Source organism: Cryptomeria japonica, chromosome 1 (genome assembly GCF_030272615.1).
Source record: "Cryptomeria japonica chromosome 1, Sugi_1.0, whole genome shotgun sequence".
NCBI classification, from domain to species: domain Eukaryota; kingdom Viridiplantae; phylum Streptophyta; class Pinopsida; order Cupressales; family Cupressaceae; genus Cryptomeria; species Cryptomeria japonica.
In genome coordinates, this window is record NC_081405.1 from 377,080,745 (window position 1) to 377,106,107 (window position 25,363).

Consider the following 25,363-nt stretch of genomic DNA (forward strand, 5'->3'; position numbering starts at 1 on the left):
AACTGACTTATTTTAAACCATAGTAGAAACTGTGTATCTGATATACATATCAGATTGTATTTTCATCTATGTCTCTATATTTATATATATATTTGCATTTATACCTAACTGGAAAACCCTGTGTATATATATACATAAAATTGTTTAAAAACAAAAGATTTTAAAACATAGAAAAAAAAAATCATATGGGTTGTCGACGTGGGGGAGCATGGCTCCACCCCACCCCGCTGCAGTATGGAGCAACCCCTAGGAGCGCCACAACTGCCACTATGGGCTGCGTTCCACAAGGGAGCTCAGTCCCCTCCCTTCGCCCTCCCTCCAAACATTGTCGCAAAAATAAAAATAAATGTCGTCGACGGGGGGTTTCAGCCTTGCAAACAAAGAGGAATAATGGCAGTTGGGGGTAAAGTCCACCCTTCCCTGCATTCCAACCAAACAAAAAAAAAAATGAATAAAAAAATAGAACTTGCCCTAACTTATTAATAAGTTAGGGCAAAATTTAAATGGGGTTTAAATGATATAAAATTCATAAACTTACGGTTTGCTTTTGATAAAGTAAACTTTTAAAAGAATTATATATATGTATGTATATTTGTATTAATATAAAGGTTAAATATGTATATACATATATATATACATATATGTACATATACATATATGTATATATATGTATATATATATATATATATACATACACACACACACACATATATACATGTACATATATGTATATGTACATATATGTATATATGTACATATATGTATATGTACATATATGTATATATGTACATATATGTATATATATATACATATATACATATATGTATATGTATGTATATATACATGTATATATATATACATGTATATATATATATATACATATATATATACATGTATATACATATGTATATATACATATATACATATATCTATATGTACATATATATGTATATATATGTACATATATACATGTACATATATATATATATATGCATATACATGTATATATATATGTATATATATATATGTATATATATATATATATATATATATATATATATATATATATATATATATATATATATATATATATATATATATATTAAAAACAAACTATTGCGTATGCATATATTTCATATACACCTAAATAGAGATATTTAAAATATTATTTTATGGTGTTGGAATAATAAGGTTGGTAGATAAATACTTATGATATTTAAATAAATATTAATATAAGGATATTATATTAATACTAATATAGTTAAAATTGAAGATTTCAATTGAACGATATAATTAACAATAAAGTTGTATTGACATTATTGGAATATTCTAACTAGCTTTAAATAGAAATGGGGTTATTAGCAATTATATTTAAGATGAATTGAATGGTTTTCAACACTTGGTTAAAATTTAAATAATTTAATTATTAAATTGCTTGTGGACTTGGGTGAAGTTCTAAAGTTACCCCTTTAGTTAAGAGTTAGATAAAATATTTAATCGCTCGCATTAAAGACCTAATTAAGTTGACACTTAAGTTATCAAATTAATGGAACTAAGTGAACAACCACATCTAAAGATTACGTAAATCACAAGTAATTAAGCATTTTAAAAGAAAAAATTGTTGTGTTTTTGCCCAAAAGTTTGGGCACTACAGTTTGAGTGCATCAAATTCATCGTTAAGGTTTGGAGATTCAAGAGAACCTCAGAGGCGGTCCAAATGTGTTGTTATTAAGCTCCAGGCATTTTAATTGCATTGGTTTGCATTTTCATGTCTACAAGAAGTCGATCATCGCATCTAAGACAAGGAGAAAGCCTAGTTTTCCAACAAAAATCTTGTAGCCTCTTGTAATATCTTGTAAGGATTGGAACCCTTGTTTTATCTTTCCTAATGTGTTTTGAGTCTTCCCCTATATTTAGAAGGCATATAGAGACTTCAACCTTTTGCTTGTGCAATATCACATTTTGATAGGATGTCATATGTTTGTAATTGAGCTAGTAGACCCTTTCATCTGGTGATGGAACTTGAGTTGGAGTTCACTGGCCCAGTGTGAAGTGGGTTGGAGTTTGAGGAATCTCTGATCCCATCCTAATGTCAATTATGGCAGTATGTGGATGCAATATTTGTTGATCATCATCAAGGAGTTGTCCTTCCTCTCTCTCTCTCTCTTCTGTTTTTCATTGTAACTAGTGGTTCAACTATTAGTCTTCCATTGGTCACCTTTCTTGTGCAATAGTATGGATTTGAGTATATATTCTTGAGTGTCATAATCTATCCTTTAACACTTGTGTGCTCTTTGACATGCAAGTGCGACATGTTGAATTGTATCTTTGACATTTTTTGTTAAGTTTATCTAGAATGTTTCAAAAAAAAAATTATTCCCGGTTTTCTTGTCTTGTTTCCTTGAGGGTTCCTTGGCAAGGCTTTACACTCACACTAGGTAGATAAATGTAAAAGAGGTGTTCACATCAAATAAATGTCAAAGATATATTTGGTTTGAATCCCATGGAAAGTTAGTGAGTATATTTAGATGAGATGTATATATGATACAAGAAGCATAAAAAGATAGATATAAGGTTAAGTGGCTCCCACATCATACACCAAGAGGTAGGGTAGGAAAATTAGTATCTATTCTAGCTAAAGAGATGAATCCATTTGACAAATACTTTTGAGGAATATTTTTAGATGGTCTACCAAGCCTTATGTTAGGTACTAGGGAAGGATTACAATACCTAATATGTCTAACACCAATGATTTTTTCTATTGAAATTCAAAATAGATGTAAATAAACGTTTTGATTACATTTCGTTATTGGTTGATACTATTCATTAGGAAATGGTATTGATAAGAGGAGACAAATGGATACCTACTTTGAGTTGGTGCCTTTTTGTTTGTCATATCCTTTTGTATATGGGAAAAAATTATTGGGATCTCACTCTAAAATTTAATCCCACATCACCTAAGGGGGAGCCTCTACTTGTCCAAAAATGGAAATTCTTGTTGGGCATTCATTATTGAATGTTGATTATTTTATATTTGAGGATCATTTTGTAACACCGATTATGACATTGTTGGGGAACCAAAATAAGATACTTTCAATAGACTTCATAAGTTTCGTCAAGCCAAATGATTTAAATTTGAAGGCCCAAATTCTCCTAAATGGGGTGGTTGGTTTAATTTCAACGATCACATAGTAATCAAGGTATATAGTGCTGATTTAGCTCCTCATAAATTGTCATTTTATGTTCTAAAAAGAGTAGCATTTGTAGAAGATATTTTCCAATTTCAAGTTGTAGACACATAAAATTGTCCTAGCCTAATTAAATAATTTTTATTTATTTATTTAATCATCCCTTTGTCTTCTATTAATTTAATTGTTTGTTTAATTAATTCACTTATCCTTTTCTAAGCCTTTTTCTATCCTAATTTAAATAAATATATCTATTTATTTAAATCCCCTTTTCCAAAATTTATTTTATGTGGCCCTCCCTCATTTAATTAAATAAGTTATTTAATTTATCTAATTAATTCAATTATCTTTTTCCCTTTATTTATCTTAACCACTCCCTTCATTTTATTATTTCCTCTACCTACCATTCAATCCTAGCCAACCATTTATCATTTCACCTCTTATTCGTATGCCTCAATTTTTAGGATGTTCTCTATAAAAAGAGGCTTCCTTTCCTCATTTCAGGATTCAGTGTTGAAGCATACATACATTCTATCAAAACCATTTCCTACATCTTTGCAATCAAGCAAACATCATCACAACCACTATCCATTTACCATTGAGCTCTTGTGTATGCATAAAAATCAGAGAGCAATATATCAAAAGAAATTTCAATTGAGATAGGAGAACAATGAAGAGAAAACCCATTGAGTGCGTGAATTCTATCATTTGATTTATTTCATGATTTTACATATTTTATGATTCTTCATTGATGTTGTGTTGGATTTCATTATAGATCTAGGTTTTTTGTGGTTGAATCTTGTTAGGATTTACAATATTTAGAAGTTCAAAATCTAGCATAAACACTTTAGCACATCGAGTGGGACTCTTGTCCCTAATTTCTAACATTTTCTTGGAATTTTTAGCATTTTCAAATTTGTAGGCCAAATTTTACAATGATTTTATAGCCATTCTGCATTTCTCGCAGTTTCCATAACATTTCTATTTTTTCTATCAGATCTTGATATATGCCAAGTTTTTGGTCACTATTGATGTGTTTGTGGCAGTTTACGGTGTATATACAGAAGTCCTGGCCACATATTTGGTTTATGCACCTTTGTTTTAACATGTTTGTGGTTAATTAGGGTTTTATATTTTTCTACAAATTTGATTTCCTAACGAGTATCTATTGATTCTTGATGTGTATATGTTATGTTCTATTACATTTTTTATTTTTGTACTAACACATATGTGTTCATTTCTCATTCATTTTGGTTATGTTTCATTGTGATTGTGGTTTTGAAGGTATCTCAAACTTGGAGTTATTTATTTGCTTGTACAAGAGCCCCTTATTATTTTCTTTTATCATCTTATCCTAGTCATTTGTGTTTGCAAGAATCTAAGAAGCTTGCAAGGAAAACTTCAGTCTATTAGATGGTTTATCACCCAACTCATCGATATATTCCAACACTTTAGGCATTTCTTGAAGAAGGGAATAGTGTTGAACTAGGATGTTCCCTACCAACAAGCTTTTAATAAGATAAAAGAGTATCTAGCTAATCCCCCAGTATTAATGCTACCTATTCTAGGTAGACCCTTGTTGTTGTACATTTCAGTCACTCTAGTTGCATTGGGGTAACTTCTCATTCAATATGATGATTAAGGAAAGGAGCATGCCATCTAGTACATCAATCACACCCTAGTTGGTTATGAGCTTAACTACACACCCATGGAGAAAGCATGTCTCATGGTTGTTTTTTGCACTCCAAAGCTTCATCATTACATGTTGAATAACACTATTTAACTCATTTGTAAGATTGATCCCTTAAAGTATATGTTAACCAAGGCAAATCTCATAGGCCACATGGTGAAATGGGTAATGCTACTCAGTGAATTTGATATTTAGTATGTGGACAAAAAATACATTAAAGGATAGGTTATAGCAGATCAACTGGGTGAGACACCATTGGTAGATTCTTATCCATTGGTCAAAAAATTTCTTGATGAATATGTCTACACTATCATGACCCAACCTCCATGGAAGCTCTATTTTTATGGGTCACGCACTTAGAAGGGATCAAGGGAATGTTTTCTTTTTGTCACCCCTCAAGGAGAATTTATCCCAAAATCATTCAATTTGACCTTCCCATGTACAAACAACATAGCAAAGTATGAAGGTCTCATAATAGGTCTCAAGACTAGCATTCAATAGAACATCAAGGATTTGCAAGTTTATGGAGACTCTCAATTGGTTATCAAACAAGTAAATGAAGATTATCAAACCAAGAATGACAAATTGTCATGATATAAAAGGATGGTTGACAATCTCAAGAAGAATTTTCAATATATTATCTTTGATCAGATCCTAAGAGTACAAAATAAAGTTTCTAATGTCATGGCCACCATAGGTTCTCTTCTTGATATTGAATCAGCTAATCCCAATTATGAATTCTTGGTCGAGAAACTTCTTCAGCCTACATTTAAGATATATCACACAAAGATGGTGTTCATGTTAGACAACTCAAATAACTAGAAGACAACTGAGAGGAGGGATGAATCAGTTGTCATAGATTACTAGAATCATTATCAATTAAAACTTTAATATCGGAACCCAAAACATTAATACTAAAATAGCAGTTAAATAAATTAAGCATAAACAATAATCACAGAATAAATACCATCCAGATGAAACCAAGATTTATACGTGGAAAACCCGATAAAGTGAAAAACCACGGTGGGAAGCCTACCCACAGTCATATAATACTTCTGCAGTAAGTATGTGAATTACAATTGAGAGGCCTGGACTTGTAGGAAGGCCAACAACCTAGAGCACACTGCTCATCGCAAAAGGAGTATCAATGAATACATAGAAATCCAAACTACAATCCAGAGAAGTGTTGAACTGCAAAAGATAGCATCTCCTATGCTTGAGTATAGTTTTGGTTAAGCTCAATACCAGAGGCCTAAATCCTCTTACATAAACCCAATTCGATCTCCAGTGATCGACTAAATCCTCTGCCTGAATGATATTACATTACTCGCACATTATATCCCTTGACCATGAACATTACCACTATCGTATTGATCTACAATGAGATCTTACATTATATATACAAATCCTCGACCATAAACAATCAGGTTAGCCACCAGACAATAAACCAATTACATAATTACAAAACATGTCAGCCTTAGACCAAACAAATAATATCCAACACATAAGACATCCTGGAAACGTATCGAGAGGTCCAATCCACATGCTTCATTAAACCGATCCATAACCTAGACCAACTGGGACCCAATATAGGTCCATACGCTACAAAAATGATCTCCATCCACCAAGTCTTGAACATGATCACCAATAGAATCCAGAAACCATACCAGAAGCTACACCAACACCACTTATGCAATTCATCAAAGATCTTCATAAAAAGATCTACCGGTGAATCCCTCGCCGGAACCAGAAACCAGGCTTCTAAGCAAACAAGATAGCATCCTATCACCAGACCAAAACCAACTTACTAAATATGAACATGAGTATCATGAACAAGCCAATTCCATAACCAAATCATATCGGATCCTACTGGATCATGTTGGATCCAAACCAACCAGAAACCACTCAACCTACCAAGATCAGAAGGGTGCCGGTAAAGCATCCAAACAACTAGTGTTGGTATCAATGACAAAACATCAATGCAACAGATAATCAATTCCTCCAAATGGCCAACAATCTCCCACTTTGGCATTGATGGCAACACTAGATGTGAAAAACATATAAGTACCAAGAAATGCCAAACAAGTCTCCCCTAATGGAAGACAACCAACAATTTCCCATAGCAATGAAGTTCTGAAACAAAGACCATACTCCCTCTGTGAATGATATCTTTGTAAAGCTCTAAATTATACATATATCTCCCCCCCTATCAATATCTCTCCCCTTTACTTTTTCTTTTTCACATCAATATCTCTCCCCCTTTGATATCAATGCTAGAAATCTGACAAAAATATCAAAGCAAAAACATAAACCACTGAATCACAAAGATGACTACTCCCCCTGAGTAGTAGCATCCCACATCATTTCCAGAATGAATAGTATCTTTGATAATGCATACCAGACTGATGCCAAACCACATCAATCAAGTCTCTATCGAAGGGGCAGAAACTCCCAATCTGTGTCTCAGGTACCCAAATGATTCTTTAGGCAAAGGTTTAGTAAAAATATCTACAACATAACTAGTCTAACTTCATTTGCTTCCACCTTTTCCTTCAAAAAGTTATACTTGATAGATATGTGCTTTGTCTTAGAATGAAATACTGGATTCTTTGATATATCAATAGTAGCAGAGTTATCATAGTGAATAACTTCCGGTCCATTACAATCCACCTTTATATCCTTCAACATTTGCTTGATCCATAAAGCTTGTGTATAGTTAGTAGTAACAACAACATACTCAGCTTCAACAGTAGATAAAGAAGTACATGATTATTTTTTGCTGATCCATGAAACCAACTTCTTTCTAAGAAAGAAAGCTCCACCATAAGTACTTTTTCAATCATCAACATCTCCAACCCAGTTAGCATTTGCATATGCACATAAAGTAAATTTATCATCCTTAGGGTACCACAAACCATATTCTGATGTACCTTGCAAGTATCTAAAAATCATTTTCACCACACACTCATGATTTTCTCTAGGATCACTCTGAAATCTTGATACAATACAAACAACATTCATTATGTCAAACCTAGTCTGAGTCAAATAAAGTAGACCTCCAATCATAGGTTTGTATCTTGTAGGATTTATTGGTACAAAAACATCTTTTCTTGTCAATTTCTTACTTGTAACCATAGGAGTACTTACCGGTTTAGAATCTCCCATACCAAATTTCTTCAACAATTCCTTAGCATACTTAGTTTGATAGATGAAAATACCTTTATCAGTCTGAGTAATTTGCAAACCTAAGAAAATTTTCATTTCTCCAATCATAGACATTTCAAATTCTTTCTCCATATTCTTAGAGAATTCTATGCACAACTATCTTCACCTCCAAAAATAATGGCATCAACAAATACTTCAATAATCAGTATATCTTCATCAGTGATTTTATAATATAAATTATTATCAACACTACCCTTAGAAAAAACCATGCTTCAAAAGATATTTATCCAACCTTGCATACCAAGCTCTAGGTGCCTGTTTCAATCCATATAAAGCTTTCCTTAACCTGCAAACCTTTTTTGTATCATCTGATAGTGAAAAACCATCAGGTTTATGAATATAAACTTCCTCATCAAGATCCCCATTCAAAAATGCACACTTAACATCCATCTGATAAACCTTGTAGTTCTTATGAGCAACATAAGCAAGAAATAATCTTATAGCTTCAATCCTAGCTACTGGTGCAAAAGTCTCTCCATAATCAATTCCTTCCTTCTGAGAATATCCTTTACAAACCAATCTAGCCTTATTTCTTATAACTTGACCATCCTCATTCAATTTATTCCTAAAAACCCATTTAGTTCCAATAGCATTCTTATTTTTAGGTCGGGGAACCAAAGTCCATGTATTATATTTCTCAATCTGATCTAATTCTTCTTCCATAGCTTTCAACCAATATTTATGTTTACATGCCTCAATTACTATTACCGGTTCAACTTGTGAAATTAAACATAACTCATTAGTTGCCTATCTTCTTCTTCTCATCACTCCATTGTTCTTATCCCCGATGATTTGATCTTCTAAATGATTCAATCTCACATACCTAGGAGTCTTCTGACTCTCTGTTCCTTTTCCCTATTCTTAAGTTACTATATAATTCTCTGATATTGTCAAACTAATTGGTTCAACACTTTGTTTTGGTAAAGGTGCTACCGGTTTAGATATAATCATTTCCACTATCGGTTCCTTCTCATAAACTCTAATTTGACCTCTATTCAGCTCATCCACTTTGACATTAACACTCTCCACAATTCTCTACAATCTCTTGTTATAACATCTATATGCCTTGCTTTCATTAGAATAAACAAGAAATATGCCTTCATCACATTTAGGATCAAATTTGCCAATGATATCATCTCTCCTGATATAACATTTACTACCAAATATTCTGAAATACTTAACTGTAGGTGTATTGCCAAACCATAATTCATAAGGTGTCTTACCAGTTTCTCCTTTGATATGTACTTTGTTGAATGTATAAACCGTTGTGCTCAATGCTTCTCTCCAGTAGATATGAGGTAGACTAGCTTCCATCATCATTGTTCTAGCAACATCCAAGATATATTTGTTCTTCCTTTCCACTACTCCATTTTGTTAAGGTGTTCAAGGGGTAGAAAATTATCTCCTTATACCATGCTTCTCACAAAAGTTATTAAACTCACCAGATGTGAATTCTCCACCATGATCTGACCTCAAACATTTAATCTTCAATCCTGTCTCAGTTTCCACTTTAGCCTTAAAGATTTTAAACTTTTCAAATGCCTCAGATTTTTCTTTTAAAAAATTAACCCACATCATTCTAGAATAATCATCAATGATTAGCATGAAATATCTATCACCTTGAAAATTTTTAACTCTAGCAAGGCCACACAAATCAGTATGAATAAGATCAAGAACATCATTAGATTTATCTTGTATACTCCTAAAAGAGGTTCCAACCTGTTTACCCATTTGATATTCTTTACATACCGGATTATAGGGCTTTGTAATCTTAGGTATATCCCTAACTGCCTTAGTTGAACTGATCTTTACAATGCAATCAAAATTCACATGACACAGTCTTTTATGCCATAGCTAACTTTCATCAGTCTATGTAATCAAACATGTCTTCTCACTAAAGTTCAAATGAAATATATTACCTTTTGTCTGTGTACCGGTTGTAATCTCCAATCCAGATCTGTTAATGATTTTGCATTTTCCATTCTTGAACTATAATTGAAATCCCTTATCCACCAATTGTCCTACACTCAAAATATTATGCCTTAAACTTTCAACATAATAAACATTGTCAGTATTGTTCTTATCATCCAATGATATAGTTCCTTTTCCTTTGATCATAAATGCTTTGTCATCTCCAAATCTAACTAGACTACCATCAAATTCTTGCAAAGATAGAAACTTCCCTTTATCTCCAGTCATATGATGTGAGCAACCACTATCAATTACCCATTCATCCTGTCTTTAATTTTAGCAGCAAGTGCCTTCTCTTCAAGTACATTCTCTTCCAGTGCCGGATCATATTCCTTGATAGCCAGGAACACCCATTCCTTCCCATTGTCAGAACCACTAGTAGATTCTTCTCTTGATTCATCATCAGAATCAATAATGCCTTCCTTATCTGCTATGTAGCATGATTTGTCTCTATTTTTCCTATAATTATACTTGTTCTGATATCCAAGGTTAGGCTTAAATGATCTTTTAACTCTTTCTTCAAATCTTGAATTCCTTTCAGGACATCTAGATGCAAAATGACCAATCTTATTACATGCAAAATATTTCAAAGGTGCTTATCCTTCATAGTTACTTCCTACCCGTCCTTTAGGTACTCTTCTAGCAAATAGTGCTTCAAGTTGCTCAAACTCATCATCTTCTCTCTTCATATCTTCCAATTCCTTTGCATATAAAGATTTCCAATATTGCTTACCAGTTGATGATGCAGATGCATGAAAAGAAGGTTTAGACTTCACAACTCCAGAAGGTCCAAATTCTTCAAGCTCAAAAGCAGATAATTTCCCAACCAGGGTATCCTATTGACAGATGTATTAGCCATTGTTCTCAACTCATTAATAGCAGTAGTCTTCATTTTGTAAGTTGGTGGTAGGGCTCTCAGAACTTTAGAAATAATTTCATCTTCGCTCAGAGTTCGACCACAACATTTAATTCCCATAACAATCTCATTTACCCTTTCCATGAATGTAGTAATCCTTTCATCTTCTTCCATCTTCAGGTTTTCATATCTCACCTGGTAACCATCAAGTTTAGCAATCTTCACTGTAGGGTCTGTTAGCACATATTTTTGCAAAATATGTTTATGCTATTTAAATGATGCATTCTATGTATATTTCTATCATAAGAGAATTTACTGTTGGGTTGTAATTGTTGGAGCTATGTTGCAGCATCAGAAAAATCCAACTGTGACCTATTTCCTAAATGGACAAGTATCACTTGGGCATGTTAAGGGTTGGCACTGAGTGGGGAATACATGAAGAGATTTCATAATGACAGTATTGGGATCCTTATAAGAGCATTTTTGCACATGATAAAGATTGGGCCTATGTGATGGAATCTGACATTTTATTAGCACATATGAAGTCTCCATGGAAGATTGGAAGCATCAACATTCATGAAGAGGAGCTTAATTTGCATGATTTTAAAATTTGATTTATTGACACAAGTTACCCCGACAAGACTGCTTAGTCAAAACAATGGAAGGATCTATCAGTGTAACCCAGACCGACCACTCCGAAGGAGAACTAAAAAGAAGTTCATAATGGAGGGTTCATCGACATGACATTCACTATCAGAGGCATGAGAAAAGTGTTATGCCGATAGCCGATGAGGCTATAGGTATAACTTACACTGATGAAGGAGAATTCAGAGTGGATACTTTGAAGCCATTGAGATATATAAAAGTGTAAAAAATAACTACCCTGATAGAATGGATATCATGGTGGATGGAAATGAGGTTTCATCAGGATAGCCTACACCGAAAGAAGTCACTAGGAAAGTAACAAGGTGAATTCATTGGGATAATATCATCTAATCTAAAGAAGATGTTTTCTTCTACGTCGATACCCGATGAGAAAGATGAGGTAGTTGCTAAGAAGGAGACCTCATCGGGGGAACATAGGTCGATAGACCAAAATAACGTAAAGATAGAAAAGTTGGAGCCCGATCTCATCGGGTCATCGGAGAAACATAAGATAGGATGTCCTGACACCCGATAAGCTTTGCAACATGATGAACAAGAAGGAGGATTCATTGGGATAGGTTAGGTTCAGTGGAATGAAAGAAAAATGGCTACGTTGAAGCCCAATGGATTGATCGGGGAAACCTACGCCGATCAGAAAGACAAAAATCCACGTCATCATTGCATGTCCAAATTGGAAAAATGTAACATACGGGTGGCGCCAAGTGATTGAGTCATCGCGAGGAGTTGTGTCGATTAGCCGTTGTAAAATCTGATTTTAAACAGATCGACCTGCCATTATTAAATGCAGACAACGGGTAGGTTTGTGTTCGCACGAAGTAGACCATAGTAGGATTTCAATTGAATCAATGCTTCTAATGTATCAAATCTATATATGGAAGTTTGTAAAAGGAATTTGCATAACAAATTGAAGCGAACAAAAAGATTGAAGTGAAATTGAACTGTAGAGAATTGAATTTCAGAAGCCTTGAAAAATTCAAATATGGAGGGTTCTAGTTCTAAAGGCAAGAGGAAGGTCATTGAAGTTTCTGATAGTGCCTTGAAGAAATATAAAGGTGGAGAAAGTGTGCAGAAGTGGAAGTAGAATCAATACATAATCGACCGGATGAACTCACCAGGAGCCAAGTCTCGAAGGTCTAAGGTTAATTTTCCTATCCGTGATCAACTAGAAGATGATTATAACAAAATTGGTGATGTTTGGACTAGGGTTATGGGGCATGAATTGTTCCTCTACCATTACTCACAAAGATAGAAGCCGATGTCGATATCTAATCTGTGGATTACCGGTCTGGGTAAAATCATAGTTTCAAATTCATTCGTAAATATTGAATTGTTGAAAACCTTGGTTAAGAACTACAATGCTATGAAGAGATGCATTCAATTTCCCAATGGGGATGCATTTAATCACTTCAATACGACCACAATCTATGAAGTGTTTTATCTAACTTATGAAGCATGGGCACCTCTATCATTTGAGGAATTGGAAGAAGAACACAGAACCATGGACACGACCTATCAAGGATGGAACTTAGCCATCCATAGGGCAGAGAAAGGGAAGCTAATTGATGAAGATGGTCCACCCTAGGATGTAAATATTTTCAGACAGTATTTACAATACACATATATGGCTTACGAACAAGTAGGAGGAATGGAAGCTCCAAATGTAGCACAGATGGGGCCATTGGTTCTTGCAGCAGACATTCAAAGGCACGAACCAAGACAGTTTGATTATGCAACCTGTTTGGTCGACAAACTGCATAAGGGTAAACTGAATCTTTAGAATAACCCTGACAAGTCCTTCAAGCATTATTCACTATTGATGCATATTGTGTTTTTCTATGGAGGATTGAAAGGACTATGGTCAAATGTCTTAAGGGTAAATCCTTGGGGCAAGGATGGATAGGATCAGCCTATACAGTTGTGGGTGTCACTATGGGATTTGAGGTATGATAAATCTCACTACGTGAGATTTGAGGAATTTTGTGTTAAACCACTGTTCAGGGTCTATAATGTGTCGTGTGAAGGGTCATTATCAAAAGTGATTAAAAGATTTCTTAGGCCACATGAATACAAGGATACCAGAGTCAACCATAATTGGGAAGATTGGTATACTTGCAAAGATTTCACATTTGTTAAGGTTTTTGGATTCGAAGGTGCTCCCTATGTGCTACCAAAGCTTGTGCTAGACCGAATTGCTTACTTGGAGATTGTGAGACAATTGAGTGTCTCTAATGCACAACACTTTGGGGGTGCCCACAAGCAAGCCTTCTTACTTGGGACTCTTTCATTTGGAGATTTAAGAATAGTCTCTACTAGAGATTATGAAGCCATAAATAAGAATATAGTGGATGAATTCAATCTGTATACGCACATGCCAAGGAAGAACTACGACCTCGAAGATTACATCCACATGAGCAGTAAAGGAAAAAATCTGGGAGATTATCTCCATGAGTATGATGACTATGAGGACCTATGCAAGAAAAAAGAATTAGAAGAACTTGAAAATGTTGTTGTTGACTTGGAAAGAAGATTGGAAGAAAGGAAGCAAAGACTTGGGGATCTGGAAAGAAAAGAAGAACAGGATGTGGAAAGTGATTCTGGAGAGAATGAAATAGTTTCTAGGCTTCAAGTACCAGAAAAAGAAGATGAACTAGATGCTCAAGACAAAATTGTAGCAACATTGAATGTAGATTCGGATGTGAGGCTAGAAGATCATACATCTTTTATATTAGATGATAAATTTATTAAGTCAAAGGAGTTTAAGTCCTTTTTGTATCATTTTAAAGGAAAGAAATTTTGAGAGGCAATGCTAGATGTGACACCAGAGAATGAGGCAAAAATGCTCAGGAAGCTGAAGGAAGAGATTAATTCTGAGTTAGAGAACATGACCCCTCAAAGGGGAAGACAACTTCTCGTAGAGGCAAGAATCATTCTTTTTCCAGGATGGGACCTTAGTGCATCTTTTATTTTTGATAGCTTGTTGCATTTAGATAAGAAAGATTTTAAGTTAGACATTTAGGGTGTTAATGATATTTTTATTGGATCAAGATATGATCTAGATGATGAGGCTATGTTTTTATGGGCCCTCTATCCCCCAAATAAGAGGCCAAAGATTATAGATGTTGACAAGGCCTTTGGCCATATGATGAAATTAAATGTTGGAGAAATAGATCCCATGGTCACAGCAAAGATGGGGATTGATCTTTCAAAGTTGAACAAAGCTCAGATGAAGAGGGAAATAGCAGAAAAGGTAAAATACAAAGCTTTGTATGAAGAATTATTGAAGAGAGGTGGTCATCCAGTGCGACGGATTACAGATGGTTCAAAGTTAAAAAAGAGGTATGATGAATTATTACAGGAGTACAATAAGTTAAAGAAATGGGTGTGAACTGTCAGAGCGGATGCAACCTGCGTGTTGATCACTAAAGGATATGAGAATTTCTAGAAAGTATTAGAAGAATTCTGGACTATTTATCAAAAAAATATGGATAATATTGTATCACACCAGAGAATTTATGATAGATTAAATGTGTTATTGCAAGATAAAATACAGAGTGACAAAGTGGTCAGCAAGGTCAAGAAATTGATTGATGCTCATTAGAAATTTACAACAGAATTTAAAAATTGAATATGAGGAGTGTTAGGGGATTATCCAATATGGATTCCCAAATATTGTGGATTATACAGGGATGATAGAGGATAAAGGCCAATGGATTTCTTATTGTAGATCAGTACTCAGTGCAACCCTGAATATCGCCCATGCAGATACCTTGGACATGACTAAAATAGGAGAACAACTGCAGAATTTTGTTACATTGGAAGTGGCAGTCAGAGATATCATCGTTAACGCTTGCACCTACAAAGATGAAGGATATCTTTGACATATTCTTCGACATATTCAGAAGTGCGGTCAGAGGATGGATGGGAAAAGTTAATTTGTGTCATTGTAATATGTTTTGTAATGTCTCTGGTTGTCATAGCAGTTAGACAGTTATTAGTTAGTTTTTTGTCAGTTTTTAGTTTATACTGATGAAAGGGTGTGTCCATTCATTTGTGTCTTTTGAATCACATATGTATAAGGAGTCATTTTGTTTGTAGAGGGGGTTACAATTTTTAACATTTTCTATTGGGACTACTAGTATTGTGTTAAGGAAAGTCTATAGGAATGAAAAGTTTTTTTTTGCGCAAGCAAGAACATCATGAAGTACCTGTGAGTTTGTAGCTTTGTACATATTTTTATTCCAAAACTAATATATAAGATCTGATGTTTTACCTTCAGATCATTCTCTGTTACATTATGTTGATGAATCAAGTCCTTTAGATAAATATAATTTAGATTTGTTGTAGTGTGTCATCACATGTTGTTGTATAGGATACATAATTGTTTTTTTTTTTTTTCTTGCAACACATAATGAAACCATTGCAGTGATAGTGTTACATATTGTGAGTTTTTCAAACTATCTCCAAAGTTGATTAAAATATTTTTCCACTAAGTAATACATTAATTGTCAGATAAGGCGCTGGTCTATTGTTAGTATTTGTGAGTAATTCTAGTGTGCATAAGGTCCTCATCAGGGAAACATACTTCTTATTCTCATTAGTATTGTTCTTTCATAATTACTTAAAGTTCCAAGAGCATTCTCTTACAAATATTCAGTTATAATCAAATACAATCTGTTTTTCATATTTAAGGAATTAAAAGCACACAATATAGAAAAGTTGCAGGTCAGTTTGCCAATCCTATAAATAGCTTATGTATTAAGTTTAAATTCACTATAAAGAAGTGTCTTTGTGCTTTGGAGTTCAAGTTTTACCCGCCTAGGTCTAGTGGAGCCTGAAGTGCAGAGGAATTTGGTCTTTGACCATTCTTGTTCGTTGGCCAGAATTGATTAGATCAGTGAGGAATTTGGCAAGTTCCTTTTGATTTCCAATCTGTGGTTTTGGGAACCAATAGATTGGTGACTCTGCTAGGGAGTTGTCATAGGAAGTGTTCAGAATCTTTGGTGGTTTGTTTCAGACTCTACCGAAGGAAGGAGCCCAGAAGATTAGTAAAAAATATTGTTCCTCTTAGGAGGTGGTGACTCTACATCTAATACATGAATAATAAATGGTATTTTGAGAAAGTAAGAGAAACCCTTAGGAATTTATCAATAAGATTAATGCAGGGGAGAAGGTTTCTACACAAGGGATAAGATAATCTTTTTCAGTTGAGTCCAAAGAAGAGATACAAAGAAAAGAAATCAATAACAAGTATGGTATTTGAGTCTTATAAGAAGTTCCCTAGTAGAGAGGATTGCTCTTCATCTGGTTATAAATCATGAAAATATGGAGGAAAATCCTTTCTATACCATAAATGCAGAAGATAATAAGGACAACCATGATGAAACCCTAAATGCTGAGGAATAGGAGGAAAGGTAGTGGGATGCAGTCATACTTAAAATGGCTAACTTAAATGGAGATAAATCCAAAATGGCAAAGGCTCTTAAGAGACAACTAGACTGGGTATTGCAAAAGCTTGGATTAAAAAGATATACCATTCAAAGCCCTAAGTCAAACGGGTTTGAAGAAGAGAAAGGAAGAGGTGAGGGAAATAGACCAGCAACCCCTAGGTATAGTCCCCCTCACATGAGAAACATGGAACAACCATTTAGGATCTTTGATAATCCATTGTCTAATGTTTTGGATAGTAATTGTGAAAAAAAGGATAAATGGAAAAATATACCCTACAATGAAAATAAAACTAGTATAATGACAAACAATGCAATAATCACAATAGTAAAAGAAGAACTAGCAATGGGGGAAATACTGGTAACTGGAATAATAGTAATAGGAGCCACAATGTAAGTAATAATAGAGGTAACAATGGTAAAAATGGAAATAATGGTAATGGAAAGAATGGAAATGGAAATAACAATAATCAAAATGGTGGTGGAGGCAACAATGGAAACAACGGTAACAATAGAGGAAATGGAAACTATCAAAATAACAACTATGGTTGCAGACCACCTATGACCACTGAAAGGTATAAATAGTTGGATTTCAGTGAGATAGTTGTATATCGAAATCAGATTTCAAGTGATTTAAGGTCAGCCATCCCTAAGTTCACAGGCAATGGAACTGATTCTGCAGAACAACATGTAATAAATGTAAAAAATACCATTGAAGAACTTGAAGTCCCTTATGAAGATGTTTATATGAAATGGTTTGTTCAGTCTCTAATAGAGGATATAGGTGAATGGTACAAAAATCTTCCTGACAGGTGCATTGGTAGCTGGCAAGAGTTTGTGACACAATTCTTGGAAGAATTTGGAGACCATAATGATACTTCATTTGCATATCATGAGTTTACAAGCATAAAGAAAAATCAAAATGAATTAGTCTCTGAATTTAATAAAAGGTTTAATAAAGTGCTTAATAGAATACCAAGGGATATTAGACTTGTCGATTCATTTTTGATTGACTTTTATTTGAGTGCTTTTGATAGCAAGACTCACTATGAGATTTTATCTCATAGGCCTACCACCTTGCAACAAGCATTTAAGATGGCCACTACCATTGAAAATAAAAGAAAAGATGCTGGGAGAATTGGCAAGAGAGATGATGGAAAAATATATAGTCCCATAGCTACAAAGAAGGATGAGCTTAGCCAAATCATGGACATGCTGGAATATATGAAGAGTAAGCAAAACCACAATGAGAAGCCACCGCCATATAGAAGCAATAAGCCAATGAATTACAATAGGCCAAGATTTTACAACATGCCATACACCACAAACTGGAGAGACGATAAGCCAGTGAAGCCCGATATAAACAAGGAAACTCCAGATCCATTGAAAAAAGCAAACAATTTTGTGGAGGAATATCCTGCAATCTACCCCATGTTGCAGAACAATGTATGATTTCTCAAGGTTTAGTAGAAGAAAAGAATCATGAGGATGAGTATGAATCCATAGTGAATGTACTTTCATCATATTCATTTTGGGGTTGGGATGAGGATTCATCCGAGGAGGAGCAATCATCAGATGTACAATGGAGGACAGAGAGCCAGTAGTACAACGTGCAACAATTTTTCACTGATGGTGATGATGAAGATACCCCAGCCTTGAGGAGATTGTTCCATGATGAAGAGCCAGTGCATTCCTCGAGAAACCTAATAGATGAAGAAAAGAAAGCTTATACTGTTGCAGTAGTAGCACAGGCAAAAATCAATTATCAGCTAAGGAACAAAATAGTGAACCCAGATCAAGGTAAGCCATCCAGGATATTTGCAAAGGTTCCTAAAGCTAGTGGAAACAAAGACACCATCACCGAGAACGAAAAGCAAGGTACAAAAAAAAATGTCAAACAAATAGAACCTCCTAAATTGACAAAGACAATTGAAAGGAAGCAGATTAGTAAGCCAATTTTAAATTGTGGATCATTTATGTCTCAGGCTTTATTGCAAGTGAAAGTATCTCTGCCCTTGCTTGAAGTGATGAAATTCCCTGATTACAAAAATGAAACAATCAAGATTTTTTCTAACGTTGGTGAAGTTAATAAAGAGGATCATAAGCCAAAAGTTGAAGATCCACCTCTTGTCTATTTGGGAACTTCTATCACCAAGAATCTTACCCAGGTTGATCCCTTTTATCTGACTTTGTTGATTAACAATAAAATAGTTAAGAATTGTATGATAGATTCAGGTGCAACCGTGAATATAATGCTAGAAGATGTCATGAAGGAACTTGGGACGCATGTAGATACTCCCTATGGGAAATTTTATGCTATGGATAATAGATCAGTCCCAGTTGTTGGAATCATGAAGGATGCGGAGCTTCGATTTCCAAAATGCCCAGATGGGTCATATAAGACATACATCATAGTTGTTCAATTGCCTGCCAATTATGGGATGTTACTATCAAGGCAATGGTCAAATTTGGTAGGAGGATACGTTCAGTTAGATTTGTCATATGCAACCATCCCAGTAAAAGGAATAGATGTAAGGATTGATAGAGAGCCGAGATCATCCTACCTGATAAAAGAAGTTAATCCAAATGAAACATGTTATCTCCAAATAGATTTGGATAACTTTCAGGTAAGTATTTCTAAACCCATTCGATGCAAGACTAATAAGTTTGAAGACACTATTAAGGCAAATGAGGATAAAATTTGGAAAATGTACTTTGATGGTGCATGCAGTAAAGAAGGAAATGGAGCTGGTGTGGTTTTTATTTCTCCTAATGGGAAATCATTCGAATGTTCTTTCTTGTTAGCCTTTGAATTTACAAACAATGTTGCTAAGTATGAGGCACTCTTGTTAGGTCTTAGAATAGCAAATAAACATGGTATCAAACTACTAACTGTTTATGGTGATTCAGAGTTAGTTGTATCTCAAGTAAGGGAAAAGTTTGCTACTGAAAATGTAAGGCTTCGAAGTTACAAAAATGAGGTATGGGACTCTATTGAACTTTTTAATGCATTTTCTATAACATGGACTGAAATATCTAACAATAATTTAGCCAATTTTATGGCTAACCTTGTAGTTAAACATAACAATATTTCTTTTGATGACATTACCCAAGTTGAAATAAAAACTAGACCTGCAGTGCCAGATAACATAAAGAACTGACATATATTTGATGATGACAGGGATCTTCTAAAGTTCTTATTTTGTGAAGATAAGTATGAGGGCCAAAACATGGATTGGAATGCATATGTGGAAGAGGTTAATGGTAAGGAGTCTCTGTTTGGAAAAACCATTCTACAACTTAAAACAAATAAGATTCCAAAAGGGTTGGTGGAACTACAGAGGATGTTTGACAATAAGGATATGGCAAATCTTAAGCCCAACACTGGAAGTTGTGAAGAAGTGAAGAAAATAAACTTGGGAAGTGAAAAAAATCCTAGAGAGGTCTACATTGAGAAGAAGCTTACACCAAAAATCAGAACTGCATTGATCAATCTGTTAAGAAAATACAAACATGTTTTCTCTTGGTCATATGATGACCTTAAGGCATACAGAGAGGATTTGTTCCAGCATGAAATCCCACTAAAGCCAGATGCAGAACCATTTAGGCAAAAGCAAAGGCCTATAAATCCCACATTGGCTCCCAAAATGAAAGAAGAGTTGATGAAGATGAGGAATGCAGGGATTATAGAGCCTATAAGGCACTCCACATGGGTATCAAACTTGGTGACTGTTAGGAAGAAGAATGGTGATATCAGATTGTGTGTAGACTTTAGAAAATTAAATATATCATCTTTAAAAGATAATTATGCTCTACCTAACATGGAAGATTTGCTGCAGAAAGTAACAGGGAATGAGCTACTCTCTATGATGGATGGGTTCTCTGGTTACAATCAAGTGAAGGTCAAGGAATTAGAAAAATACAAAACAACTTTCACTACACCATGGTGCACATATGTGTATGCCAGGATGTTGTTTGGACTTACCAATACGAGAGCTACTTTTCAAAGGGCCATGTATGTAACCTTTGAAGGCCTCATTGATTACATTCTAGCCATATACCAGGATGATATGACAACATACTCCAAGAAAGAAGAAGACCACTGTAATGATCTAGAAAAGATTTTCATCAGAGCACTATAATATGGTATTTCTCTAAATCCAAAAAAGTGTCACTTTGGAGTCACTGAAGGTAAATTGTTGGGTCATATTGTATCTAAAGATGGAGTAAGGATTGACCCTAAGAGAATTGCAGCCATTGATAAAATTCAGATTCCTAAAACAGTCAAAGCCATTCAATCATTCTTTGGACAAATTAATTTTGTGAGAAGGTTTGTGTCAATTTTTTCTAAAATTGTAAAACCTATTGCAAAGAAGTTGAAAAGGGGTGCAGAGATAAAATGGACTAATGAAGCAATTGAGGCTTTGGTGAACATTAATAGGGCCATCAAGGAAGCACCTGTACTTAAATCTCCTAATTTCTCTAAACCTTTTCAAGTATTTTCTTTTTCTTTATTTCATACTATTGTTGCGGTTATGTTACAAAAGAATAATGAAGGTCATGAACAACTAGTGGTGTTTTTTAGCAAAACACTACAAGCTTCTGAGTTAAATTATTATATAAATGAGAAGCAAGCATATGCCCTAGTAAAGGCTGTAAAATATTTTAGACCCTATTCAGTGGGAGATAATGTCATTTCCTATGTTCCTAATGTAGTAGTCAAGGATATTTTTAGGTAGACTCAAACTAGTAGGAGAAGATGTAGATGGATCAATCAAATCCAGGAGTTCAACATTGACATCCAGATTTCTAAATTGGAAAGAGGTCAAGGTTGGCTAAACTGATGGCAGAATCAAATTTGGAGGCAGCATAGATAAATTAGGTAGAGTTGGAGGAGGCTCAAATAAGCATTGAAATGTGTCCTTGGTATAAGAATGTTATCTATTATTTAAAACACATGAAGTGTCCGGAGGATTTAAATGATAGTAAAAAAAGAACACTTAAGCTTCAAGCATCTAGGTATGTGTTGCTTAAGGGTGATTTATATTGGAAAAAAAGGGATGGTATCCTTTTATTCTGTTTGGATGTTCATCAAGCACAATCTGTTTTAAAGGAATTGCATGAAGGTGTATGTGGGGGTCATTTTTCAACAAAGACTACTACCCATAAAATACTTAATGTTGGTTACTATTGGCCACAAGTCTTTAAGGATTGTCATACTTATATTAGAAAATGTGAGGCTCGCTAAATTTTTTTAGGAAAGCTTAAATATAATGGAGCTCTTCCACTTACACCCATGCAAACTGAAGAATCGTTTCAAATGTGGGGTATTGATTTCATAAGTGAAATTGCGAATAAATCTAGTGGATAAGTGAAATTGCAAATAAATCCAGTGGAGGGTACACATGGATTTTGGTAGCCACTAACTACTTTACCAAATGGGTAGAGGTAATTCCTACAAAGCAGGCTACAAGTAAGGTAGTGACAAAGTTTCTTTTGGAGAATATTTTGACAAGATTTGGGGTACCCCACAAGATTGTTGTAGATAATGGGATGTGTTTTAGATCCAAAGAATTTGTTGACTTTTGTGAAAGTTATGGAATCAATCTATCATATTCATCACCTTATCATCCCGAAGGGAATGGACAAGCAGAATCAGTAACAAAAATATGTTGAAGATCATTAAAAGGATGTTAGGTGACAACAAAAGGGCATGGAACTCAAAGTTGAATTTGGTAGTGTGGGCAGATAGGGTAACAATCAAGAAGTCCATAGGGTTTTCTCCTTATCATCTTGTTTATGGAAAAGAAGCAAGGTTGCCTCTGAACAACCTGATCCCAGTGTATAAACTTTCTTTAGAGAAATATCTAGAAGAAGTTAATTTCATGGAAAATAGGCTAGTCCAGTTGGCTGAATTGGATGAGTACAAAAGAGAGACTCAGGAACAAAATATATAGAGGCAGAAAATGGTAAAGGCATTGCATGATAAGAAAACTTGTGACATTTAACTTTTTAAAAAGGAGAGCGGGTGTTCAAGTGGAATGCAAAGGACCAGGACAAGGGCAAGCATGGAAAGTTTGAAGCACTCTGGCTAGGACCATACATCATCATGGATAAAGGAGGAGAAAATTCACACTTTTTGCAAAACACTGATGGTGAAATTCAGGAATTTCCAGTCCATGCACAACATCTCAAGCATTTCTTCTCTTAAGGAGCAGGGAGTATCTTTGTACTTTAGTAGTGTAGCCTTTATTTTTTATTTTTGTTCATTTGTTTTTATTGGTCTACTTTCCAGACATGGGTAAGATCTTGCTATGTCCCTAAGAGGAACATACATCTCCAGAAAGAGCCATTCTATGTATATTTCTATCATAAGAGTATTTACTATTGGGTTGTATATGCAGGAGCTATGTTGCAACATCAGAAAAATCCAACTGTGACTTGTTTCCTAAATGGACAAGTATCACTTGGGCATGTTAAGGGTTGGCACTGAGTGGGAACTACATGAAGAGGTTTCATTATGACAGTATTGGGATCCTTATAAGAGCATTTTTGCACATGACAGAGATTAGGCCTATGTGATGGAATCTGACATTTTATTAGCACATATGAAGTCTCCATGGAAGATTGGAAGCATCAACATTCATTAAGAGGAGCTTAATTTGCATAATTTTCAAATTTGAGTTATTGGCAGAAGTTACCCTAACAAGACCACTTAGTCAAAACAATGGAAGTATCTATCGATGTAACCCACACCAACCACTCCGAAGGAGAACTAAAAATAAGTTCATAATGGAGGGTTGATCGGCATGACATTCACTATCAGAGGCATGAGAAAAGTGTTATGATGATATCCAATAAGGCTATCGATATAACTTACACCTATGAAGGAGAATGTAGAGTGGATACTTTGAAGTCATCAGGATATTGGAAAGTGTAAAAAATAGCTACCCCGATACCCGATAGAATGGATATCATGGCTGATGGAAATGAGGTTTCATCGGGATAGCCTACATCGATAGAAGTGACTAGGAAAGTAACAAGGTGAAGTCATCGGGATAATATCGGCTAATCAAAAGAAGACATTTTCTGCTATGTCGATGTGAAAGCTGAGGTAGTTGCTAAGAAGGAGACCTCATCGGGGGAACATAGGCCGATAGACCATAATAACGTAAAGATAGACAAGCTGGAGCCCGATCTCATCGGGTCATTGGAGAAACATAAGATAGGTTGTCCCGACACCTGATAAGCTTTGCAACATGATGAATAAGGAGGATTCATTGGGATATGTTAGGTTCAGTGGAATGAAAGAAAAATGGCTATGCCGAAGCCTGATGGATTGATTAGGGAAACCTATGCCAATCAGAAAGACAGAAAGCCTCGTCATCATTGCATGTAAAAATTAGAAAAGTGTACCATACAGGTGGCGCCAAATGATTTAAATGCAGAGAATGGGTAGGTTTGTGTTTGGACGAAGCATATCATAGCGGGATTTCAATTGAGTCAATGCTTCTAATGTATCGAATCTACATATGGGAGTTTGTAAAAGGAATTTTAATAAAAGATTGAAGCGAACAGAAAGATTGAAGTGAAATTGAACTGTAGAGAATTGAATTTTAGAAGCCTTGAAAAATTCAAATATGGAGGGTTCTAGTTCTAAAGGCAAGAGGAAGGTTATTGAAGTTTTTGATAGTGCCTCGAAGAAATCTAAAGGTGGAGAAAGTGTGCAAAAGTGGAAGTTCAATCAGGACATAATCAACCAGATGAACTCACTAGGAGCCAAGTCCCGAAGGTCTAAGGTTAATTTGCTTATCCATGATCAACTAGAGGATGATTATAAGGAAATTGGTGATGTTTGATCTAGGGTTAGGGGGCATGAATTATTCCTCTAACATTACTCATGAAGATAGAAGATGATGCTAATATCTAATCCATGGATTATCGGTCTGGGTAAGCTCGTAGTTCTGAATATATTTGTAAATATTGAATTGTTAAAAACCTTGGTTAAGAACTACAATGCTACGAAGAGATTCATCCAATTTCCCAATGGCGATGCATTTATTTGCTTCAATACGACCACAATCTATGAAGTGTTTGATCTGAGTTATGAAGCAGAGGTGCCTCTATCATTTGAGAAATTGGAAGAAGAATACAAAACTATGGACACAACCTCTCAAGGATGGAACTTATCCATCCACATGGCAGAGAAAGGGAAGCTAACTGATGAAGATGGTCCACCCTACAATGTAAATATTTTTAGACAGTATTTACAATACACATATATGGCTTGTGGATAGGTGGAAGGAATGGAAGCTCCAGATGT